Source organism: Zalophus californianus, chromosome 1 (assembly GCF_009762305.2).
Source record: "Zalophus californianus isolate mZalCal1 chromosome 1, mZalCal1.pri.v2, whole genome shotgun sequence".
Classification (NCBI taxonomy): domain Eukaryota; kingdom Metazoa; phylum Chordata; class Mammalia; order Carnivora; family Otariidae; genus Zalophus; species Zalophus californianus.
The window spans coordinates 43,015,372-43,042,406 of record NC_045595.1 but is presented as its reverse complement, the minus strand read 5'-3'; the positions used below and the strand labels follow the sequence as shown (position 1 = coordinate 43,042,406).

Genomic DNA, 27,035 nt, shown 5'->3' with positions numbered 1-27,035 from the left:
GGTTGTAGCCAAAAATCAGCCCAAATTTTCTTCCAACTTGTGCCTACATACCCGAAGACACTGCATTCCTGGCTACTTTTTCACTCAGAACGTTTGGCCAGACCAACAGGACCAAATTTCTTGAGCTGCCTGTGAATGGAGGATTTCTTGGGATGCAAAATTTTGAATTCTATAATCAGGACAATCCCAGGCAAACAGGAAAAGTTGAGCCCTCTGACACTTAACATATGCACATAATTTTAAAAGCACCTCCTGAAGTCTGTGGTACTCATACTGCTCTGTATACATTCTCCAGAGTCACAGTTCTAGAAGAGCACACTGCTGATCTTTTAAGATTAGTAATATTCTATAACTTTCTTTTTTAAATTAATCCATTTTTTCCTAAATGGTTCCCAAGAATGGCATTAGCTGTATCAGTGGTCTAATATCCTTCCTGGAATATATTTTACTCAGTTTTCACTTATATCCATTTACATAAATACTAAAAAGAAAACCATACAAATAAAAGAAGGCATATACCCAGTTGTTCCAATATTGAAATGAAGATTAGATGAGATAAGAATGAAAAACTACCTATCCAAAATAGCTTTATAGAACTTAATAGTACACTTAAAGCTTGAGTCATTAGAAGTCCAATATCTTTCAATTTATAATTTGAATATATTTGGGTTGCTAAAGGGAAAATCAGAAGTTCTAATGTCATTTGATCAAAAACTTGAGAAACAAACAGCTACCGCAATGTTGCTGTGTAGTAGTATGTATCTGTCGGAGGCTGTTGACATTCAAAAGGAAAAAAGTTAGGGGTCAGCAGCTAAAAACCAGCACAGCTAAATTCCTCACTTCTAAACTCAGCGATTCCATTCCTTGAGGCTTCCATAGGACAGTTGTTTATCTATATACCTGACTTCTGCTGAAAGTACTGTCTTCTAATTTTCTGTGTGACTGTAGGAATGTATTTTTCTTGTTTGGATGCCAGTTTTGTAACTGACAAATTGTGGAGCAGGGAGGAAGTCAAACTAGACTGAGTTAGAGAAGTTGATCTGATGACAAGGAACATGATAGCTGGCCCGAGATTAATGGGGAATCACAAGGTGGAGGTGGGGCCCTCTCTGTATCTTGGCCACACATGCCATCCTGTTTACTTCAAGGTATCATCATGTGGGCATGAATGTAACAAAGTAAGCATTATATAACAAAATGTGAACAATACGTTTATGGTGCATAAGAAATGCTGAAAGCTGTGGTATGAAAAATATTCTGAGATGAGAGATAGCAATTTCAAAATGATGAGGTAATTGACTCAGGTAGGACAGTGTCTCTATAATTCAACCAATAACAAATTAATTAAACCATTTCAAGGTAAAATCTAACAGTAGCTAAAGGGAAGGCAATTACAAAACATGATTGGTACATACTTAATTTAGAATATTTCTTGTTAGACAATGATTCCCTGCTATAAAATTTTTGAACCTTTGGCCCTGCAGTGGGTCCTCCCTCAATTAAAAAAAAAATACCCTTTGGTACCCTTTTCAGTTTTTTTCCTTGAACAATCTATGTTTTATGTGAGTGTATATATATACACTCACATAAAATTGAAAGGCCATTTTAAATATTGAAGTTTCACATCCTGAGAATATCAGTTCAATAACTGCTTTAGCTTAATGGGAGTCCCTAAAAATTCTGGGAAGACAGAAAAGATTCTCTCATTATATGTTAGGTTGTCTTACCCAGTGGGCAGGAATTCAATCAAAAAATACATTTAATGCTGAGAATACTTGATATCAAAGTAACAGATTAAAAAGTGAAAAATTCATTGTATTGTTTTTGTATATAAGACATGAAACTATTGTCTTGATAAATTTCCTCTGGTCTGTCAGCTGAATCTAATAATTGGCCCTAATTGAATCTCATGATTAGAGAGGAATAAAGTATAGTCAGAGAGGTCTATGTGCTTACATATATCTCTGACAGTACATATCAATACAGATAAATTTGACTTGAAAAGTTTAGAACTCAAAGAATTTATGTCACTGAAAATGGATTTGACTTATGATATGCAAAGTATCAATCTTAAGGAGTTTTCCTCTTTTTATCCATTATAAAATTATATTACTGTATATAATAAACATTTCTATTAAGTTCTAATTAATTAATAAATAATTTATTGTAAATGACAAATTGTCTTTTTTGTGGTTGTTGTGTAGTTATCAAACTGTGCTAGGGTTTTTAAGCAACCACATTTCCGTATCTCTTAGTAAAGGAAAAGAGGCATTTTTAACTTTTCTATTATATGTGCAAATAATAAGTACTTTTACAAAAGTATATATAAAGTATATACAGTACATATAAAATAAATGAAATGTATATAATCATAATCCATGTATAATATATATTATATCATATTATAATAGTTATATATTGATTATATATTTCTATTATTATTTTATATAGCCTATATTATTGTATGTTTATCTATATCTGATACATATAATAGATAGCATTTAGAATGGTTAAGCCACCAGTGATGTATTGATGACCTATCAGATTATTAGGAGACAAGAGGTTTCAGAACCAGTGAGAAAAGTACTTTTCTCCAAATGGCTTTCCTTCTATCCTTCCTTTGGATATGTGTGAAGTTGCTAGTTGGTGTTAGGAAGAGGAGTAGGCATGCAGAAGATACACAGGAAGAAGCTCTAAATGTAAAGATTATGCAATCTTTGTGAAAGCCTTTCTCACTTCTTCTGGCTTTACCCAGGGCATTGATTTCAGTCCCTAAAACGTGATATCTACAATGAAAAAAATTTAATTTAACAAATATTGGTTGATGACCTACTAAGTGCTCTTCATGTCAGTGATAAAAAAAAAAAATGAACAAGGCAAACACGGCCCCTGCCCTCCTGGAGCTTTTATTCTAAAGATGGTGTTGTCAGAAACAAAAAGAAAGTAGGCAGAATCACAATAAATAAAGATTACAATAAGTATGAAGAAGGAGGGCACCTGGGTGGCTCAGTTGGTTAAGCAACTGCCTTCAGCTCAGGTCGTGATCCCGGGGTCCTGGGATCCAGTCCCATATCGGGCTCCCCCTTGCTCTGCAGGGAGCCTGCTTCTCCCTCTCCCTGCTTGTGCTGTCAAATAAATAAATAAAATTTAAAAAAAGTATGAAGAAGGAAATAAATGGAATAATAAGATAGTGACCTGGGAGATAATGAAATGAGAACTCATTGCCTCTACTTTAGATAAGCTGATTAGGGAGGATCAAATCTCTGAAAACCCTTCCAGCTAAATGTACTCTTGCCTTACTGAATGCTAAGACAAAAGTGAGGAATGAACCTGAGGATCAGATTTACTTTAACCAGAATAATAAGATTTATTTTAATAAGCAACTATGATCAGTCCATACCCATATACATGCATACGCTTTTTTTTAATATCAAGTCCTGATTAATTTTCTCTCCAATTCTTTACATTGCAGCCAAGGAAATGGAGGCTCTGAAAGTCTGCAAGCAAAATAAGTTAATAAAATCCATAACTGCTCCAAATAATTCTCAATTTAAATATTTGGACAAACATATGAGGAAGACAAAAATACTCTAAGAAACATAATATGCATTTAGAAGATTGTTAGGCCTTATAAAACTCCTATAATTCTAGAGGTTTTGGTATGTAGCTAATGGAAAAAGAAGAAATTAGCGTTTTTGAAAAATGCTAAGAAACATAAAAGCAAACAAACTGAAAACTATAATCCCCCAAAGGCAGAACACATCTAGCACACCATAATAACATGATGTTAGCTTTTGTCTTAAATCTTAAATCTTTTCTCCTACTAACTCGGTGTACTGGGGCTTGTCAAATAACCATAAGGATATATTATCAGTACTTTGATTAGATTAAATGAAAAAGTAGCCTTGATTTACAGAAGTTCATATCATAGCCAACTCCTACTTGAAACACTTCTGGTCCTTAAAGCAACACTGAAACCTGAGGCATCTTGCTGACAGTATGACTTATTTTTTAATATTTGTAAAGGGCAATAAGTGAGAATGAGTTCTTATATCATTTTACAAGCTAGATGGCTGGTTAGTAGTCATTTTTATTCTGACCTGGTTTGAACTTGCACAATACTCATATTGCCCCTGGCATTTGACTGTGTGCAGATTACATTTTGTTTCTTTCTCCAGAAATTGGGCACTGCCTGGGAAATCAGAAATTCCTAGAAAGCCATACTCCAAACCTATTGATTTAAAAGGCTGACATGAGATACCTTCTTTTGCCCCAAATTCCACTTTCAAATCTTGCTTGTATATGTGATAATTTATTCAAGAACCGACTCTAAAAATCAGTACTCTAAAACTCTGGGTCTGTGTCTCAATCTTTGAACAGATACTGGATCAACCATTTGACAATTTAAAAAAATCAGATATTTTAATAACTAACTATGGGTTAGGCAGAGTAGCAAAAATTTAGATAACTAAAATTAAAACACTTTAATTGGTTATTTCTATTTCACAGATATATCTGAGATGTACACACATAAAACACTAACTTATATTTCTTAACTCCCACCCTTCCTGAATGCTACAGATAAAGGAAAATGAGTTTGGGCTCATTCATTATTCTTGCAACTTAAAAAACAAAACAAAACACAGCTACATAAATGGCAAAGATGTGTGTCATGATGATATAGCAATTAGGATTGATTAAAGGAGCAAACAGGATTGGATAGGATGCTCTAATATGTGACTGAAATTAACATGTGATTTTAACAAACTCTGACAACTGCAATGTTATAAGCAGTGCTGGCATTTGGGCAAAATGCTGCAAGAGTACCTTTCTTAGTCTAAGGGGAATCAGAAAACCATCCTGGAGGAAGTAACTGAGAGCTGAAGAATGAGTAGAAGTGAAACCTAGTAATGGTGTTGGGGAGTAAGAGAGGGAAAGTGATGTTCTGATCAGAGGGAATATACATGTGGAAGATGAAAGCAAAAGATAACTTGGCTGACAGACAAAATTAAGTGAGGTTTGCTATGGTTAGAGCATGAAAGAAGGTAGGAGGAAGGTGAGGTGTTTGGAGGAGGCTGAAGAAAGTGAGATCAGGTGATAGGTTAGAGAGAGAATGGTTGTCCACACTAAAGGAATGTTAGCAGGGTTGGCATAATTAAGAGTTTCTCACCCTGAACAGTAATGATACCTTGCTATGGCTAATCCCATGTTGTGTGGAAGAAAGAGAGCTGTCCTCTTCATTATAGAATATTTAGCAACACCCTAGCCTCCACACATCAGATGCCAGTAGCACACCCTTCCAGTTATGATAATCAATATCTCAACATTGCCAAGTGTCTATCCAGGGGACAAAATCACCATTGGTCCAATAGCACATTAAAAGGATTACGTAACATGATCAACTGGGATTTATTCCGGGAATGCAAGGATGGTTCAACATAAGAAAATCAATCAATGAAATATACCACATTAAGAGACTAAAGAGAATAAAAAATATGATTTTGTTAATTGATGCATAAAAGTGATTTGACAAAATCTAACACCCTGTCGTGATAAACACATTCAGAAAACTAGGGATAGAAAAGAACTTACTTAAAATGATAAAAAGCATTTAAGAAAAAACTAGAGCTAATATTATACTCAATGGTGAAAGACTGAAATCTTTCTAATAGGATCAGAAACAACACAGGTATGCCCTCCTTCACAATTGTTATTCAAATTGTACTGGGAGATTCTTTAGTTAAGAAAATAAAAGATACAAATTGAGAAGGTGAAAAATAAAACCATGCCTTTTTGCAAATGGCATGATCTTATATTAAGAAACAAAAGAGATGAACACAGGGGGTGGGGGGAAAAAAGAGATAGAGGCAAACCAGAAGAGACCCAACTACAGAAAACAAACTGAGGATTGATAGAGGAGAGGTGGACAGGCATGGGCTAACTGGGTATTAAGGAGGGTACTTGTGATGAGCACTGGATGTTATTAAGTGATGAATCACTAAATTCTATTCTTGAAACCAATATTACACTATCTGTTAACTAACTGGAATTTAAATAAAAACTTGAAACAAAAAAATTAATAATAAAATAAAAAGGAAAAAAAAATCCCAAAGAATACTCAAAAAAGTTACTAAACTTAATAAATGAATTCAGCAAAGTTTCAGGATACAAGAGCAACACACAAAAATCAGTTGTGCCCTATGCACCAGCAATAAACAATCTAAAAAACAAATTAAGAAAACTATTCCATTTACAGTAGCATTCAAAAGAAGAAAATACTTATGAATAACCAAAGAGGCACAAGACTTGTACACCAAGAACTACAAAAAATTGCTGAAAGAAATTAAAGAAAGCCTAAATAAATGAAAAAATTCCCCATGTTCATGGATTGACAAACTTAATATTTGTTAATTTTTCAATGTCAACTACCTAATGTGATCTACAGATTCAAAGCAATACTTATCAAAATTCTAATGATGTTTTTTACAGCAGTGGGAATTCTCACATATTGCTGGTAGAAATATAAAATGGCACAACTACTTTGGAAAATGTTTCTTAAGTCAAACATGCATACAATCCTTCAATTATAGTCTTAGGTATTATCCAAGGCAAATGAAAACATATATCTACCCAAATAACTGCTCAAAAACGTTAATGGCAACTTTATTCATAATTGCTCTAAACTAGAAGCAACCCAGATATCTATCAGTAGGTGAAAGGATAAACAAATAATGGTATATTCCTATAATGGAATATTACTAAGCTATAAAAAGGAACAAAGATAGTGCTACATATGATTACATGAATGAATCTCAAAAACATTATGTTGAACTTTTTCTATGCTACCCAGAAAGGGGTCCATATGGCATTGCTGTGGGTTCCCATTGTCACTTAAAGGGAAATTTTTCTAGTGTCTGGAGTCCTTGATGTCCTGCAAGTGAAGGAGGAGGATGTTCTCAAATTCCTTGCAGCAGGAATCCACTTAGGTGGCACAAACCTTGACTTCCAAATGGAATAGTACATCTACAAAAGGAAAAGTGATGGCATCTGCATCATCAATCCCAAGAAAACATGAGAGATGCTTCTGCTGGCAGCTCAGGCCTTTGTTGACACTGAAAACCTGGCTGATGTCAGTGTCACATCATCCAGGAATAGTGGCCAGTGAGCTGTGCTGAAGTGTGCTGCTGCTGCTGCTGGAGCCACTCCTACTGCTGGTTCACTCTGGAACCTTCAACTAACCAGGTCCAGGCAGCCTTCCGGCAGCCCAGACTTCCGGTGGTTACTGATCCTATGGTGGACCACCAGCCTCTCACAGAGGCGTCTTATGTTAACCTGCCTATCATTTCTCTGTGTAACACAGACTCTTCTCTGTGCTATGTGGACGTTGCCATCTCTTGCAATAAGAAGAGAGATCACTCAGTGGGTCTGATGTGGTGGATCCTGGCCCAGGAAGTTCTGCACATGTGTGGCACCATTTCCTGTGAACACCCATGGAAGGTCATGCTGGATCTCAACTTCTACAAAGAACCTGAAAATACTGAGAAGGAAGAACAGGTTGCTGCTAAAAGACTGTGACCAAGGAGGAGTTTTAGGGTGAATGGACTGCTCCAGTTTCAAGGTCACTGCTACTCAACATGAAGCCACAGACTGATCTGAAGGTGTGCAGGTGCCCTCTGTGCCATTAAGCAGTTCCCTACTGAAGACTGGGTGCTCAGCCTGCCACTGAAGACTGATTTGCAGCTCCCACTGCTCAGGCCACTGACTAGGTGGAAGCACCCATTGAGTGGCCTTAAGCTGCTCTTCCACAAAGGCAAACCAAACGGAAATAAGGTTGATGGAAATAATTTCTAAAAGTTGAAAAAAAAAGTAAATGCTGGGCTAAATGTCAAGCATAAAAGAGTAACATACTGTATGATACCATTTAAACAAATCTCTAGAGTCAGGAAAAAAACAAAACTAATCTATAGTGATCAAAATCTGATTGGTGGTTGTGGGTAGGAGATGTGGTAGAATTGATTCCAAAGAAATGAAGAAAGACCTTTTGTCCATGATAGAAATATTCCATATCCTGATGGGGGTAGGTAGTTACATGGGCATATTCATTTTTCATACTCAAATTTAAAATGTGTATATGCACTGTATCAGAATTATATCTCAACAAAGTTAACTAAAAACAATATTCTGGGGAGAAGTAAGATGGAGTGAAGGAAATTCCAGTGAAGAAAAGGGTAGGAAAATAAAGAGAAAAATATGCTTATCTAATACTTGAACTTGTGTCTTTATGCACATTTGCAATTCTCTTTTAGGCTTGTTGTTGGCTTTTATTTTTTTGCTACTAGCCTAACATTTTTTAATGTTCAATTGAAAAATGTTAGGCTAGTAGATTTAGAACTCTGTTCTACTTACATTGTCTTTCAAAGTTTCTCAGAACTTGGTAAAGACACCCCAGTTTAACCACTTTTCAGATCTTTTAAGAAATAACATAAATATCTAAATATGTATAATTGTGATCATGGTGTGTAAGTTAGCAGTGTTCTAAGAGCTGAGCTGCGCCAAGGGGACATTCTCATTGGATTTTTCAATTTCTTATCTCTCTTACACACACACACACACACACACACACACACACTCATTTTTTTCTAATGTTACTCATTCTCTTTCTCAAATGTGCCTAGACATTAACGTTCTAAGGGCAAAAATCAGAATATCGTCAGATAAATAAAATGAGAGTCATGTTATGATCTATATCTACAGACTTAAAAAAATTGAAATCATCAGTTTACTAACAGTAGCTTCAAAATGTATATTACAATTATTTGGAAGAGGGAATCTGAAAAAGCTTGTGACACACTCGCCAATAGCTCCCTCCTTCACTTCTGCCAGACTGATTTCTTTTCAAAATCATTCCCTAAGTGGGTGTAAAGATGTGAAATGGATCAGTGAATTTTACCCTTTATGCATGCTCCTATAAAACACTAGCCACTCACCATTCTCACCTTATAAATTTATGGATCAGAGATTACATTTGTAAATAAAGAAAACAGGGAAAGAGAAATGACATTTTCTATAGAAGAACTGGAAAGCAGCCATCTTATTAACACGAAGGTCGTCAGTCTGGCAGAAAACGTTAATAACACAAATGCTAAATGTAACTCTCAGATGTCTCTTGGAGTTGCCAAAATCATTTCCATTAAATTATGAATTAGAGAGACCTGACTATATGAAAGACAAAGTGACCAGTACTTGAACTGAGGAAAACAACATGAATTGGATCGGTTTGGGAAATAAATAAATATTCATCTTTTCAGCAATTATGCTACCTATATTGACCACCTGTCCACCAACCATAACCTCAAGAAGAGAACAGAATAATAAATGAGAAAGAGAGTTGGAAAAATGATGATAAAAAGTCACTTATCTAGAAGGTCTTATTTTCTGCATTTATGAAAGCATGACTTTAAAGTCCCTGATTTCTTGGTTTGGGAATCAGTGTTGACCCTGACACCCAATTTTCTTTTTTTTCTAAGGAATCTAAATTTTTTTTATTAACATATAATGTATTATTTGTTTCAGGCGTACAGGTCTATGATTCATCAGTCTTACACAATTCACAGTGCTCACCATAGCACACACCCTCCCCAATGTCTATCACCCAGCCACCCCATCGCTCCCACCCCCCACCACTCCAGCAACCCTCAGTTTGTTACCTGAGATTAAGAGCCTCTTACAGTTTGTCTCCCCATCTGTTTTTTTTAATTTATTTTTTATTGTTTTGTTAATCACCATACATTACATCATTAGTTTTTGATACAGTGTTCCATGATTCACTGTTTGTGCATAACACCCAGTGCTCCACGCAGAACGTGCCCTCTTTAATACCCATCACCAGGCTAACCCATCCCCCTACCCTCCTCCCCTCTAGAACCCTCAGTTTGTTTTTCAGAGTCCATAGTCTCTCATGGTTCGTCTCCCCCTCTGATTTTCCCCCCTTCATTCTTCCCCTCCTGCTATCTTCTTCTTTTTTTTCCTTAACATATATTGCATTATTTGTTGCAGAAGTACAGATCTGTGATTCCACAGTCTTGCACAATTCACAGCGCTCACCATAGCATATACCCTCCCCAATGTCTATCACCCAGCCACCCCATCCCTCCCACCCCCCACCACTCCAGCAACCCTCAGTTTGTTTCCTGAGATTAAGAATTCCTCATATCAGTGAGGTCATAGGATACATGTCTTTCTCTGATTGACTTATTTCACTCAGCATAACACCCTCCAGTTCCATCCCCAATGTTGCAAATGGCAAGATCTCATTCCTTTTGATGGCTGCATAATATTCCATTGTGTATATATACCACTTCTTCTTTATCCACTCATCTGTCAATGGACATCTTGGCTCTTTCCACAGTTTGGCTATTGTGGACATTGCTGCTATAAACATTGGGGTGCACGTACCCCTTCGGGTCCCTACATTTGTTCTTTGGGCTAAATACCCAGTAGTGCAATTGCTGGATCATATGGTAGCTCTATTTTCAACTGTTTGAGGAACCTCCATACTGTTTTCCAGAGTGGTTGCACCAGTTTGCATTCCCAACAACAGTGTAGGAAGGTTCCCCTTTCTCCACATCCCCGCCAACATCTGTCATTTCCTGACTTGTTAATTTTAGCCATTCTGATTCTGACACCCAATTTTTGACCAAATCTGATATTTCTTCACTTAAACCTCTATCAAATAAATATTTAAATATCTCAAAAATAGCCTGCGCAGTACATTCCTTAAAATGTTTATTTATTTTTAGGAGGGAATTTTATTTCAAATGAAACAATTTCTCCATTCCTCTTCTGGTTTATTGACATGACTATTCCATTAATCATACAAGTCAAATATTTGGGAGTCATTCAAAGCCCCAACCTTTTCCTCCCACCCCCCCCACATATTCAGTTAGTTATTAAGTCTTATAGATTTAACTTCTGCTCTACCAAAGTCTTATTTTTACCCTTAGGATAATGCCTAAGCTGGTAACAGGTACAAAAGACTTTCCTCATATTCTGGCATTTAACAATAATGATAATAATGGATTAACAATTAATATTTAGCAAACATTACCATGTGCCTGGAGCAGTGTAATTAGCTGTGCTGTGTATGGATTATACTATTTAATCCTCCTGAAAACATGGGTTATGCATTTGCTTAGATTGGCTTTCCTGAACCGCAGACCCTGAGACAAGGACTTTTTTATTTGGGAAGTGATTACATGAAACACAGGTGTGAGTATGGGGAATGGGAGACACAGACAGAAGAAAATCTAGTAACGTGTCACATTGTTCCTCTGCAGACCCTCTGAGGAACCACATAGTATGTACTTCAGGATTGTTCCATGAAGGGATGGAAAAGATGGCATATTATTGACCTGCCCCTTTACCTTATCTGAGGACATTAAATCACTGGCACTTCCGGTTAGTGCTTTTGGTTTGCTTTATGTGTTGATGAAAAAACTCCTGGAAGCTCTCAGAAGAAGCAGAGAACAACACAGAAGCTTGAAGAAGGGAAGCTTGGGTTTCTCCAGTGCCATCTGTGGGTGAGCTTAGAGGCATACTGACAGGATGTGGATTAATCTCCTACAGTACTAATTAACGTCTCCAATTTTCTCTTTCTTCCTTCCTTTTCCTTCCTTCCTTCCTTCCTTCCTTTCTTCCTTCCTTCCTTCCTTCCTTCCTTCCTTCCTTCCTTCTTCCTTTTTTTTATTAGAGAGAGAGAGATAGCAAGAGAGGGAGGGGGAGAGGGAGAGGGAGAGAGAGAATCTTAAGCAGGTTCCACACCCAGCGCAGAGCCTATGCAGGGCTCTATCTCACAACGCTGAGATCATTACCTGAGCTGAAATCAAGAGTCAGACACTTAACCAACTAAGCCACCCAGGCACCTCCTCAATTTTCTGTTATGGAAATTGACCTAGAAACTTAGGTTAACTAACTTGACCAAGGAAATACAGCAAGTTGTGTAGCCACAATACAAAAACAGGAAGACAGAGTCCGGGGCCTAAAATCATCATGCCACATTGCATCTCTGCTTCTTAACTGTCAGCCATATTGCAGCTCCATGGACAGGACTTGTTTTTTCTGATCTTTGCTTTTAATCTTCTTTATCTCTCTTGCTACCGTGTTTTTCTGTCCTTGGTAATCTTGAAAACACCAAATAGTATTCCAAATCTCTATCAGATATCCTTTCTTTTTATTTTTAAAATTTATTTATATCCTTATCAAAATAACACACACATATATGTTTATGAAGCCAACAAGTGTGAGAGTCTGAGAACAATAACAACAAAGAATACAGATCTCCCTAGTCTATACTCTATAAGTATCCACTTTCAGTCCTCCAAATGGTTCCACAGGCATTTTCCTCTCTATTTTTAAATAATATGCATGTTATGACAATATCTTGATCCATAAGAGAATTCTCCATTGGTGTCCAGTTATGACAGGTGATAATATAACTCTTTTACATCCCTATTGCCCTCTCCAGGTCCCCTAGCATAATCCTATCTTGGTTTTTCTTTAAATCCATACTCAGTGTTCTAATGATTATGACTACCCAAATACTGTCTACTGCAGATCCAAATAATATGACCACATTTTCTTTTTTTTAGACAATTCTTCATTTTCTTTAAGAGTTAATAATTTCTCCATAGCTTCATGTCCTTTGATGTCTTAGCATGTATGAATGAATCTTCTTTGCTTTTATGAATGAATCTTCTTTGCTTTTAAATAGGTCTATAAAACCCTTTTGCTACAAATGTCCTGGTCAATCCTGCCAAATAATCAGTCCATTCCTTTAATTTCCCTTGAGTTATTCCTTTGAAGTCCTTCATACATTGTTTCAAGATGCATTTGTTCTTCTCTAAGCTTGTGGAACTGCTGTTATTCAGGGGCTTCCCTTAGTCACTCTCCTTATTGGTCTATCCCTAGCTTTTGGAGCATTTCTTTAAATGTCTGATTATAGGGAGTAAGTTTCAATTAATTTCAGAGTACGGAAAAGTTTCCATTCTATACTCTTATTTGCTTAGGATATTCTCTCTTTTCCTACTATGTCAAGATTTGGGTCTTTACATTCATTGTGTTGGACACTGGCATCCTTTCCTAAGACCTATACCTTTTACCATTGGGCTATTTTTGTTATAATATGTTATTTTCCCCTCCACCTTTTTTTTCTTTTATCTTGTCTATGTTTTAGAAATTCCCAAGGATGTTGAACTTTATACATTAATTCTTTAACTTTCTTATCTTATTGCCACTCTTATCAACTTATTTTTATTTCTAGTTTCCTTTCTGGATAATTCCCTTAACTTTAGTCTCACAACTTACAAATTACAACTTATATATTATTTCTAATTTTTGTATTGTTTGTACCCTTTTATTTATCTTGTTTTCTTGGATAAAAAAAGCTTTTATAATATTAATTAAATTGGTTAAAAAAAGAAATTGGTGATTTTTTGAGGTTTTTTTATTTGTTTCTTTATAATACCATTTAATAGTACTAAATTGTTATTTAGTTGTAGGCCTCACCCTCTTATATTGAGGGCTTCCTCAAATGTCTAGTAAACCTAGATATTCATTCATGTATCTCTATTTATGAATGTGATTTATTGGCTGGTGGTATTAATTCTTAGGTTATCAAGGTTGACTATTCTTCATTGAAAAATTCCTAAACATGAATACTTATGGGTCTATAATTGGAGTCTTTCCATTTCTCCAAAGAAGGATCAACTAAACTCTCAGTTTTCTATCTGAAGTCTCATGCTATTTTATTTTCTATCTTAAGACTGAAAGTTTATAGCCTCCCTAGCTCAATTTCTCTGCAAATATTCCTCCAGTTTCCCTGTGGAGGTCATGTGTAGGGGTGTATGTGTGAGAGAGAGACAGGCAGACAGATAGTTCACTGATGGGAGAAGGTGGACACCTGGGAGCCCAACTGGAAGACTTTCATATAAGCCTTCTATTTTCAGTCTCAGCATCCCACCTACTACTAACTTTCATGCTACAAGGTAGCTTCTGCTCCTAATCCTTTTTGGGGAATCTGCAAGGCAATTCACATATTTCTTGCAGTTTTCTTTGTGTAAGGGTACTTTGGTGTGACTTTTTTCCTCTCTTCATTTCCTTTCACCATGTATCCTTCTGCTTTGTGTTTCTGTGTTTTTGAATTATACTGTCTCTGTTTCATTAACAATGGAATTTTTGTTTCTGCTGCTTGTTCTCCTAGCTTTTATGAGTCTTTCAAGGGAGGACAGAGGGGTGAGAAATCTCTCGTTTAACATCTTGAGACTAAAAATAACACTTTTGTGAAGTCTTCTTTCTTGACCACGAATAGCAATTATCCTTCACCTCTTCTGAGCTAACAGTCTACTATGTCTATATTTAATGTTCTTTTATTGATTACATTTATCATGATTCTTTACCGATTCCTGTGTTTCTGTTGACCTATCAGACAGGAAATTTGTCTTTTCTTAAATTTACATCCACATAATTTCACATAGGACCTAGCACATAGAAGGTGCTAATAACCTTTGGTCGAATCAAATTAATAATGCAAGAAGCAAGAGGATGTCATTGCTTCTTTTCATCTTTCCCTTCCTGCAACACACAGAAACAGCTTTCAACATCTCCAAGGTTGATTCATCAGGTGAATAAAGCAACAGCTAATAACAAACTTCATTCAAGTTATGTGATAGCTAGATAGGAAAGAGGCTCACACCGTGAATACAAATATAGAGCTCTTCAATTAATGCTATCACTCATCCTGCCATTGCAATCATTCCTCTCCTTTCTTTTAGTTTACTTATACCCTCCTGTCTTGCCAAAGTCTGTGACTAGAATACTGAATACTCATACACCCACACATAACTGAACAGTCTATTCTTTAGTACATGGATTGTATGCCACTACCTTCTTAAACTCTTCCTGAGTTTTCCAACTGGAAATCATCTGCTCTTTTGAACTCTGTAATACTTTTGTTATCATAGTGGCTGGCTGTGAGCATTCAAATCTCCATTGAATGGACAAAAAAATGAATGGTGACTGTACACGAAGAGAGGATTGTTCTAGCTGTGTGCCCATACCACTGAGGGATAGATAGCCTAGAGAGATGATTCTCCTAGCCCATTGTGTAGGTGGGGCTTTTTACTAATGTGTTTTAGTAACATGATACCATTATGTGTAATTATTCATTGCTGTGTGCAACCTGAGATAATCTGCAGCTTAATAGAGGTCTCCAGTTAACACTAGAGTGCTATTCTAGGATTAACTAGATGACAAAGGAGAGTTATCATTGCATCCTAACCACCTGAGTCAATCCTCTAGGACAAACAGGGCAATGCAGATTCAATAGTCTCATTGTGCCAGAGTTAGTGAATTTGTTTATTGAATTTGATTACTACATCCTGCAAATATTTTTAATTATCTCTTGATTTAATCCTTAAGATTTTAGTGTTATGATCTTTCTTCAGAAATCAAGCCCTTTTCCTAGAATTTACAATGAAGTTGTTCACATATTGAGCAATCTATTTTATTGCATTAATTACTCCCAGGCTTACATTTTTCATATGATAATTTGTTACTTACTTATCTTCTCAACCAATAATTAGACCATAAACTGAATAAGTCATGATTCTGGAAACATATACATATGCCTCTCATTTATTCAGCAGTAGGGTACAAAAATTCGGCATCTTTTTTCAGTAAGATGAAGCTAATTTGAATAATATCAATATTTGTGAATGCATTTGGTTACTAGTTAATCGAAAGTAATTAGACCCTCTATTTATTATTCTAAACATCCCTTGCCTCTTTAGAAGTTAAAAGCAATATATTACTTCCACTCCTATTCTTCCCTTCTAATCTCATCTCCTACCACTCACTTGAACTCAGTTTTCTTGTCAAGAACCCCAAGAGATAGCAGAGCCTGAGGAAAGGCAGTCTGACTTTCATCTTCACAACCCAGTACCAAAAGTATTGCCTGGGAACTAACAAGTCTTTAGTGTAAGTGATAGTGTAAGTAGTAAATGCTCCATTATTACTGTACTCATTATTCTATAAATACTATACATTTTGACCTCTTTCGTTCATTTATCTCTTCTTATGGTTGCTTTTCCACCCAATTAAATTTCCTCCCATTTCTCAATGCCATGGTCCCTCTAAATCATTATGTGACCTGCCTGGGAGGATCCGGTCCTTCTGACACTTAATCCCACGCTCTCCTATGAATCTTTCTGTCTGTTTTCCCTATTTTACTGTGAGCTCCTTGGGAAAGGAATTTCTAAGTACCTGAGAAATTATAGGTGCATTAAGGTTTGATTGAACTGATCCCTAAATTTCAAATAGAGTTTTCCCTGAGGTGCTGAACAATGCAGTGCAGAGATTCTGCAACATTTTCTGATCATGTTGCTCTTACTCTCAGTAATTTTCTTATGGCATCCCTAGGCCAAAATAAATATCTAACAATCTCATTTATAAAATAGTTTGGTTCAAACAATTTATGTTCTAACAACTTAGGGGGCTGTTTGAAAATCATAATATGTATATATTGGAAGAAAAATAATACTTTTATTCCATTCATAAATAACTACTTTTACTTATGACAAGTGTATTCCTGTTAGGCAAAACACAGCTTCTCAAACCTTGGAATAAGGGTGCTCTGTGTTATTTCCTATTCTATACTGATTGTCATGCAGTATTTGCTTCTTATCAAAACAATTGCAGGAAACCCAGCTTCAACAAAGATATGATAGTGAAAGGAAAATAGTACCATATAATGCTGAAAGAAACCTCAAAGTAGTAGTTCATGCAGTAACTGACAGATGTCGAACATCAGGGGTGTTTCTCTGAAACATTTTAATGCTGCCCTGTGATGTCTGTCTGAGTTCATGGGGCTGGACTGGGGTGCCTTGGCTTTCAGTTTAGGAATGCAGAGTATGGTGGTAAAACCCACTGATTTTGGCAAAAGACTGCCTGGTTTTGAACTCTGGCTCCACTGTTTAATAGCTGTTTGATGGTGAATAATTTCTTTTATCCCTCTGGGTCTCATTTTACTTATCTGTAAAATGTGGAATGATATCACTTATCTCTTAGGGGTTTTACGAAAATAAATGTTAGTCTATGTATAGAACTTGGGAAAGTACCTGGGACTATATAATGTGGGTAGCTAGTCTTGGTATCATTATTAATTTGAACTGAGTATCACACATTTGCAAGAGAGATGAGTCAAATACTGTATGGCGTCCCTATATGTCCTCAGTGGGCTACCACTTTCCTTATACCATCTATGACATTTTTTTAATTCATAATGAATCTAATGAAACTATACCACTTGGAACACACTGAGTAATTACTATATGTCAGGCACTGTGCTAAACCTTTAGATTCATTAATACCAATTAATCCTCCAACCAACCATAAGAGATAGGGCTACTATTATTTCCCAGTTTTACAAGTAAGAACACTGGTGAGGCTAGAAAAGTCAAAATGTATGTCCCAGTTCAACCAGCTCATAAGTGGCTTCCCTGACCAGTATTTAAATCTAGATGTGCCTGACTGCCAATGTGAATTCTTCACTACTCCCTTTTCGTTTGTACCAAAAGGGAAAGACAGATTCTATCTCTACACTAAGAATCTCAGATCTTCTTGTGACTGAAGGACAAAGCAGAGATCACGAAACCAGGTGTAGGTTTGGGTCAGGATCCAGGAGGCCTTATATTCACATCACTCACAATGCTAGCTTCATCTCAATCACAATCCTGACAACCCTGTCAACCTGCTCATCATTTTTTCCTAAAGTACTGATTTAGAGTAGAAGATAGAGAAATCCTCAGGGCTGCTGAATATTAAGTGAAAATCTTAGTGGAGTCTTCATAAGACATGTCACCTTACTGCAGGATTCATCTATAAAAGGAATTTATTTTTCCCAAATTTGCCATCTTTGAGAGAAACTGTTTTAGAAATGTACAGAAGCTGGAATGTGTGCGTAGTCCACCCTCCAAGAAACAATGGAGGGTATTGATTTCTTCCAGCCACTCACATCTCTTTATGAGTTTATTGGATCCTATATCAAGAAGCAATTTTTGTTTTTTGACAATGATATAGAAAGTACCTACTTTCCCCATGATAGTATACCTGCTTTATGTGTTTTTTTTTCAATTAAAAAAAAAGGTTCTTCTATTGTTGAGCAGAGCTGTATATGTTTTAAAGTCAAACTTTTAATAAAAGTGAATATTTACATATCCTAAATCAAAAAGCAATTCTGCTTTTTTGACATTAATATTTAAAAAGATGATTCTTCCATCTATTTTCATAAGACTCTGTTCACGGCTTTTTGAATGCCTCTGATGTAAATATCAGATGTAGAGAATGTAAAGCACTTTTCCTGAAGAAGGACACTTATCTGGTACATTTTTGAGCCATGTAAAATATCCAAAGGTGACATAACAGCTAAATATAAGTGCTCAAATATAATACAACAATTTTATTATTATTATTATTATTTTTTAAAGATTTTATTTATTTATTTGAGAGAGAGAGAATGAGAGATAGAGAGCACGAGAGGGAAGAGGGTCAGAGGGAGAAGCAGACTCCCTGCCGAACAGGGAGCCCGATGTGGGACTCGATCCCGGGACTCCAGGATCATGACCTGGGCCGAAGGCAGTCACTTAACCAACTGAGCCACCCAGGCGCCCAATACAACAATTTTAAAATACCACCCATAAGTAGTTTAAAATTGACCTACCCTTGAAAATAACTATAAACCCTTGAAAATAACTGTGTGGAGAAGAAATATATGAAAATAATTTAACATGTAAAAAATTATAATAAAAAGGAAGAGTGGGAAGAGGCATTAACAATTTTTTAATCTGTTTGTAGTTCCTTTGTCAAAAAGCTGATACAGCTGTATACAAATACAAAGTATGTGTGTACATATGAATAGAAATATCGGTCTATTTGCTTTCCATTTAGATTTATATCACAGGATCATCATCAAAATTGGTAAAAGGAAGAGAATAAAAAAAGATACCATTTTTGTAGATATTACTCAGATCTTCTTCAAATCTGTTCAAGAGGCAATAAATAATATAAAAGGAATTATTATGCATTCTAAGTAAGAATATAGTGTAAATATAGACTCAAAATAGTTATGTTGTTTTAAAAAGTCAACAGCAGCAGAACTGCTGGTTCTGTTTAGAGTTAAAAATCATATCCAAGAAGATAAACCCCTTTTTTAATTGGGCAGAGAAAAACGATGTCAGATAATATCTTACTTACAGTATTATGACTTCTTTTAATGTACTGTAGATTTATTTTCTTTTGGCTTTGGTAGGTTTTAAACAAGAAAATTAATAATAAAAGATTACAGATTGTTTCAGGACATTACATTATTTCACTCTAAAAATTTCCCCACATCTACAAAATTTAAATTTTTTTTGGAATGAATATGGAAACCACAGCCACTGGATTTGCATATTAAAATCTAAATCTCAGTGTCTGCTCCATAGTCCTGGGCAAGTCTCTTTACCTCCATAAAACTCAGGGTCTCAGTGTTCAGCGAAGACTGTAAATTAATATCTACTTTACTTGAGTTTCATGTAATGCTGTTTTCTTCTTAAAATGTTAAGCTTAATTTATATGACTATACTTTTTATAATGTTAGTAAAATAAGAAAAAACTTCACTTTTGCCATGATTAATATTCAATTATTTCAAGTTGAATGGATGAAATATAAACAATCAGGCTCACTGACTACTTAGTTTATTACAATTTATTTAATATTTTGAATGTTATTTATAAAATTGAAATATTCTGTTTTCCTTAGTGTTTTAAATGCCTGACCAATCAACTTTAGGACTTTGACAAGGAAAATACTTCTAAGTATTTAAATCTTATATATTACCCTGATAAAATAGTAAATCTTAACTTCTAAATATTTCCAAACTTTTTAAAATAAAAATTAGTAATTTTTAAAATATATTTTTATTTAAACTGTAAGATTTTTAGTCAGTTTTTAGTCAGTTATTTAATTACAAAGTCTAACTGGGTAAAGGCTCCTTCAGAGTTTTAAGTATTACAAGCATTTTATACACATACACACACACACACACCCCCACACACACACACACAGAAACAGTTCTAATTAGCACAGACTTAAATCTAAAACTTAAATCCTAAGTTTAACTCAAAGGTATGAATACTATAGGTTTTATTTATGTCATTGTCTATATTTCATTCTAAAGCTTCCCGTACAGAAAGACTCATCCTCTAAGGAGTTTTACCACATCAAATTAATTAAAACTTTTGGGGGGGGGGCAGAAACTTGAGGACAAAATATAGGTACAGGGAGCTAACTATGTCTTGGGTGATTTTCTGAATAACACTCACACAGACACTCTGAACCTTAATTATATTTATATCTACTATACTAACTGGAGATATCAAGTTTAAACCCTTCAGATGGAGGTAGATTTTTGCTGGCCCTAGTTACTCTTAAATAGCTTCTTGTGATTCAATTTTGCAACTCCTGACCCAGGTTGCAGCTAACTTTGTTCAGCAAAGTCTTTACAGCTCAATTAATTCCATATCCATTTCATATTATTCTCATGTGGCTAGACCACAACTCTTATAAATACTTCTCTACCTTCGGGGTTATAACTCTGAAATCAGGCTAACTATACACATTACCACCTAACATAAAAACTCAAAGACTGTAGAACAGAGAAGTACACCATCTTCAGAAATTCAACAACACACCTGGAGCATGGTCAAACATTACCAAACTACTCAGTGCTTATCACTTGGGAAAATTTAAAACTCTGGGCCATTTCATTTTGATCTTTTAAAGTCTAAAATATGATTAATGACATTCTTAAAAAGCAATCTAATTTTAAGCAGGAAAGGTTATTTATTTTGCCCTCTCACAATATACACAATAAAAAGTGGCATTTTTGACATCTACATGAATGGCAACTGCAAATGAATGTTCTTGAATCTGGTATGAATAAATATGTAGTCACATCATAATTATATAGAAAATTGAATCATTTTAATGTTTAGTTTTCAAATGAATAATGGAAATTTTAGGGAAATAGAAGTGCCATGAGTATAATTTTAAAGCAACAAATATATACGATAGTCATTTCTTTAGCTTTCAACTGTAAAGTACCTGTTTATTAACCAGGTCAACAGAGTTTCTCTTACCTACTAATAAGATAACACTTAAGGAAATCAGTGTAGTTTTATTATTATCATCATTAGTGACCACAACGATGTATATTAGCAAAATAAAATAATCATGTTACAAAACAAAAATCCACATGGTAACATGCATTGTAAAAATAGAATTATGCTTAAAAATATGAATTTTTTGGTTATATTTTTACCTCTAAATTGTTTTATAAGCCCAGAGAAATATATGATGTTCATTGGACAGACTTCTAACCAACAATATTTATAACCTGATATAAAAATAACACTCAAGTCCACAGTGTATTAAATAAATCACTTAAGAAAATTATTATAAAGGTTTCCAAGAATTAAAAAAAAAGAGTTCTGCATATTCTTGACCTAAGTATATGGGTATCTGTGAAACTGCTTTACTCTTCTTCCCTCCAATCCACCTCAAAGGCCAAAAATAGCAAACATATCTTGTATTTTGGTCTTGGCTCAAGTTCTAACCAACATATAATACACATTAAGGTGAAATGAATCAAACAGAGATTTCCTGTCTATTTTTTCATTTCCCTGGGCTGATATTGTAGTTTATAATTTTAAAGATTTGAAAGTCCAAAATTAACCACATACAGCTTTCAGAGCCAAATTTGTGCCATGGAAATCTTGGCATATTTTTTCAAGATTTTATTTATTTATTTGAGAGAGAGAGAGAGAGAACTAGTAGGGAGGAGGGGCAGAAGGGGAGAGAGAGAGAGAGAAGCAGACTCCCTGCTGAGCAGGGCTCAATCCCAGGACCTGGAGTGATCTGCCATGACCTGAGCCAAAGGTAGATGTTTAACCAACTGAGCCACCCAGGCACCCCAACTCTTGGCATACTTTTAATAAGGATGTATAAATTAGGGGTCTGCAATGTACAAAATAGGAAACTTGAAGATACTCCATAGCATTTTATTTTCCTTATAAAAATTAACTAAGTGATTGTAACTATTTTACTTATTTAATGCTCCATAACAAAAAATTCATTATTTCTCAAAATTCTGTGGGTTCACTAGATAGTTCTTTGGATCTATGTAGTGTTACCTGGAGTCACTGACACTGCAACTGGACTGGAAGATCTCTAAGCCTTGGCACAGATTCTTAGTTAGGGAGCCTATGTTTCTCACCCAAGCAGCCTCCTCTCATCATTTAGGGATTCTATTGATCACTCTTTCCAGCAGATACCATGGCTTCATACACCACAGAACAAGTGGAAACTGGCCTCTCAAGGACTGAGAATGGGCATAGTTTCACTTCCACTTTTGGTCAGAGTAAGTCATGAGTTCAAAGCAAAGTCAAGGGGAAGAAAACAGGCACCACTTCTTAAAAGGAGGGATGGCATATACATACATGGTGACCATCCTCAAAGATTATCTACTACAGTGAGAATCTTACATGTCTGGGAAATGTTAATACAGTTTTAGCTTAGAATAAAAATATTACAACTCTTGTTATCCTTAAAACATAAAGGTTTAGAGAAATATTCTGGAGTAATTTTCAGAAGATGTATTATTTATGATTTCATTTTTCTATATTGCTATTTTATATACTTTATGAAATTCCCACTTTGGACTTATACTTAAAAAATTAGTAAACTTGGAGGGCCTGGGTAGCTCAGTCAATTGGGCATCTGACTCTTCATCTCAGTTCAGGTCTTGATCTTAGGGTTGTGAGTTTGGGCCCCACACTGGGCTCCACACAGGACATGGAGCCTATTGAAAAAAAGAAAAATTTAAAAATTAGTAAACTGTTCTTTTCATTTTTTTTCAAATGTTATAATTGACTATTGTGAGAGAAAAAGTTAGCATGTGGAACAAACAACCAAATTTCAGAATTTGTGAAGTTCAAAACAAGGTTTGCTTTATTGTCAAAGGAGAAAAACATCCTAGATAGGTGGCTATTCTCTCTCTTGCCTATGCCATTCCTTCCCGATTTCCATATCTACCTGATGCCAAATATTGGAATAATGAACGATCAAGTTTCTCACATTGTAGACAGGATGATTATTTCAATATCTAAATCTGATGATATTACTTCATTCTCAATAGTTTTCAATATTTCCTCTATTTTCTTAGGAAGAATATTCAGTCTTTACATGAGCTAAAAAACCTCTTGGTTAGTTTCTAGTCCACTTCTCTAGGTTCCTCTGGCCCCTGGACCTCTGATCCACCTAGACCTCAACCCCTGCATTTTTCCATCTCTCATCCCTGCCATGCCTCCTCCACTCATCTGCTCTTCCTTTTACATGAACATCTTCCCCTCACATCCACCTAGTCAACACAGAGTCAGCACTCTCCCATGGAAATTTTTTCTGGCTTTCCTTACTGATCAATTTAGGTTCTTATAGCACCATGTAGCTGTTCTTCTAGAAATTTAGCACAGGTGATATTTTACGTGATGATTTAATTCAAATATATCCTTGAAATGCTCTATGATTCAGGAGTACAAGGCATGTTTCTCTAAGCCATGATACTCCAAACAAAGTATTGGGCATGGTGGATAGATGATCCAGATAAATGGTTACTGATTGAATGAATCAATGAGTGAAAATGCAATGAATGAGGTGGCTGATTAGTGCATAGCAGACAAAGAAAAGTTGCTTACAACCTATATTCCTTCCTCAATATGTACAAAGAGTAAAAATGCATCTCAATAAAACAAAATGAAAAAGTTACCTGAAGTATTGAGTGAGATTGCTTAGCACAGCTAAGTTAGTGAGCAAAAGGGCCAGGCAGAGAATTTCTTGTTAGCAAATTCAAAGTGGGAAGTATTGCTGCTACTCACCATTGTTTCTTACTCTCCTCTTTTCAAGTATGTAAGTGATTTCAGTTCTTTATTCCCCTGAGTGATTTGCTTCAGCCAATTAAATGGGAATTCAAGTAATATGTATCACCTCTGGGTGGAAGCATTTAACTGCCGCTGTAAGACCCTAGAAAATTCTCTTTTCTATAATAGTGGAAGAACATGTTTATATGAAATTTAACACTGAACTTCCTCTTGGAGGAGAGTTTCCTTAGAGATGCACACCAAAAAAAATCTTTGTGGATTCAAACTCCTAAGATTTAGGTTTTTTTTTTCCCTTGTACACTGTTGGTGGGATTGTATATGGTACCGTCACTATAAAAAACAACATGAAGATTCCTCAAAAAATTAAAAACAGGACTTCCATATGATCCAGCCATTCCACTTCTGAGTATATATCTGAAGGAAGTTAAATCACTGTTCTAAAGAGATATCTGTTTTCCAATATTCACTGTAGCGTTATTTATGATAGCCAAGACATGGAAACAACCTATGTCCATCATTGGGTTAATGTGTAAAGAAAATGTGGTATGTGTATAAACACACACACACACACACACACACACACACACCCCACACAAACACTGGAATATTTACCAGCCATAAAAAAGAAAGAAATTCTAAATCTGAATGTGAGCTGGACACAGAAAAATGACATCAACAGAGGGAGAGACACAGCATCACAGAACCCCATAATGGTTAGAGACTAAAGTATGGCACTCTGGGGAAACAAGATAAAAAATAAAATCCATTCAATTTCCATGCAGCCTAGCTGGGTGGCTATTGAAACCGTTTCTCTGTATTTCTGATGTTACTAATAATACAAACTTCTGACTAATCGAACTTGAGTATGTAGTGTTTTAAACAGGGAAAAGCCCAACATGACATAATGTCTACATTTGTTTCCATGCTTACTGACTGCATAATACTCTACAGCATGGAAATGTCTTAATTCATTTAACCAATTTACTTCCAAGTTTTGCATTTTGGACCAATCCTTCAACTCACATCCTTGTACACATACCATTTTATACTGGTCTGATTACTTTTTAAACTCCTAAAGTTGTGAGTTCTTGTTAATGACCATAGGAAATAAATGTACTATGACAACTTGTCAAGTAAAAAAAAAAAAAAAAGAAAGAAAGAAAGAAAGAAATTCTGCTATTTGTGACAACATGAATGAACTTTGAGGGCCTTATACTAAGTGAATTAAAACAGAGAGGAAAAGACAAATACTGTATAATCTCACTTATGGAATTAAAAACCAAACTCACAGAAACAGAAAACAGATGAGCAGTGTCAGGGAAGGGTGTGAGGGTGGAAGTGGGGGATATGGGGGAAAGTGGTCAAAAGTAACCAGCTCCCAGTTATAAGATAAATAATTTCTGGGATGTAATGCTCTGCATTGGTGACTATAGTTAACAATACTGTATTGTATATATGAAAGTTGCCAAAAGAGTAGATCTTAGAAGTTCTCACTATAAAAAGAAAAAAATGCGATTATGTGAAGTGATGTATATGTTCACTAACTTTATTATGGTAATCATTTTGCAAAATATTCATATATCATATTACTATTTTGTATACCTTAAAATAACATGTTATATGTCAATTATATCTAAATAAGGCTGGAAAACAAAAAACAATGTGTAAAAAGAGCACTCAGTAACACACATACAATATTTGATTTTGTATTTGTTGTCTGTGCTCTGCCTGCTTAAAGTAGATTATATGGACATTTCCTGAATATAAGTCATTGAGTAGAATGAGCAAGAGCTCTTGTTAAAAAAAAAAAAAGAAGGAAAAGAAAGATTCAAAGCTTATTTTTTTTACCATAGCATAACCTGATTTATAAATGTCATGATTATAAACAGAAATAAAACAAGTTTATTTGATGGCTTTTATCTTATTATTAAATATGCCAAACAAATGAATATACTCAGGTCTAAATCAAACAAAAATTTATTCCTAAAATACTGTTCGGCAAGCCAAATATCTCATTTTTCTCCAAAATAAAATAGCATCATATATGAACATAATAAGTTTTACTAAGTTAAATGCAGGTTAACAAAAAAATAGTAAGTTCTTCTGAGGATCCGGAGAAGCCAATTATGAATTTTACATTCTTTGTTCTTTCTGAAAAAGAAATTATCACACACCTCACATATATAGTCTGTCTCTCTGTAAATTTATAAATTGTTGCCAGATCCAGAGATATTTACAATTACAGGTTTTATCCTCAAAACTATTTTCTATCACCTATATGCACTTCTGAATTGTCTTAATAGGCCAAATCCCTGAAAGCCCACAATATACATCAACTCCAAAGATGGGTCAAATACAATTTGTATTTATATAATAAATAACTACTTAAATTTTCTGATTGCTTCATCATGGATAGATTATAGTGGTTGTCAAGGGCAGAGACATAAATTTAACATTAATTATCATTTTAATGTCTTATTTTTGACACCATTAGATTTAGATGACACTGCAACTGCATATTTGGAATAAGCACAAATATATTTAATTTAATGTTTCTCTAGTATATTTAGAATCTACATTCATCAGAGCAAACATTTGTTGAGTACCCACCACATGCCAGACACTGTGAGGTGCTGGAACTATAAAACTGAAAACATAGTCCCTCTCCTTAGTAAACTTCAAATTTATTTATTTAGACTTTATGACTTAATACACAATCCATATTAAATAGTGATTTAATTTAATAAGACTGAGAACAGTAATTGTACATCAGTAGTTGTAGATCACTTATAGTTACAAAAACATATTTGGAAACATTAACTCATTCAGTTTTCATGTAGTTCTTTGACTTTGTGAAAGCCAGGCTACTGTATACACATAGAAACTGAGGTTCAGATATTATTTCACACATTTTACAAGGTTTTATGCCTAAAATGCAATTATATTATAAACTTAGAAAAAAGTTTGAAATGTGTGAAAAATAAGTGTGATCTTCTTGATGTATGATG

General features: G+C 35.0%; 1 protein-coding gene and 1 pseudogene across 1 annotated transcript in view; one reads left to right on the top strand and one right to left on the bottom strand.

The window, feature by feature from the left end:
• CNTN6 (contactin 6) overlaps nt 1-27,035 on the bottom strand; it is a 273,814-nt gene that overhangs the window by 235,336 nt on the left and 11,443 nt on the right.
• Nucleotides 5,036-7,726, top strand: LOC113916047 (annotated as a pseudogene).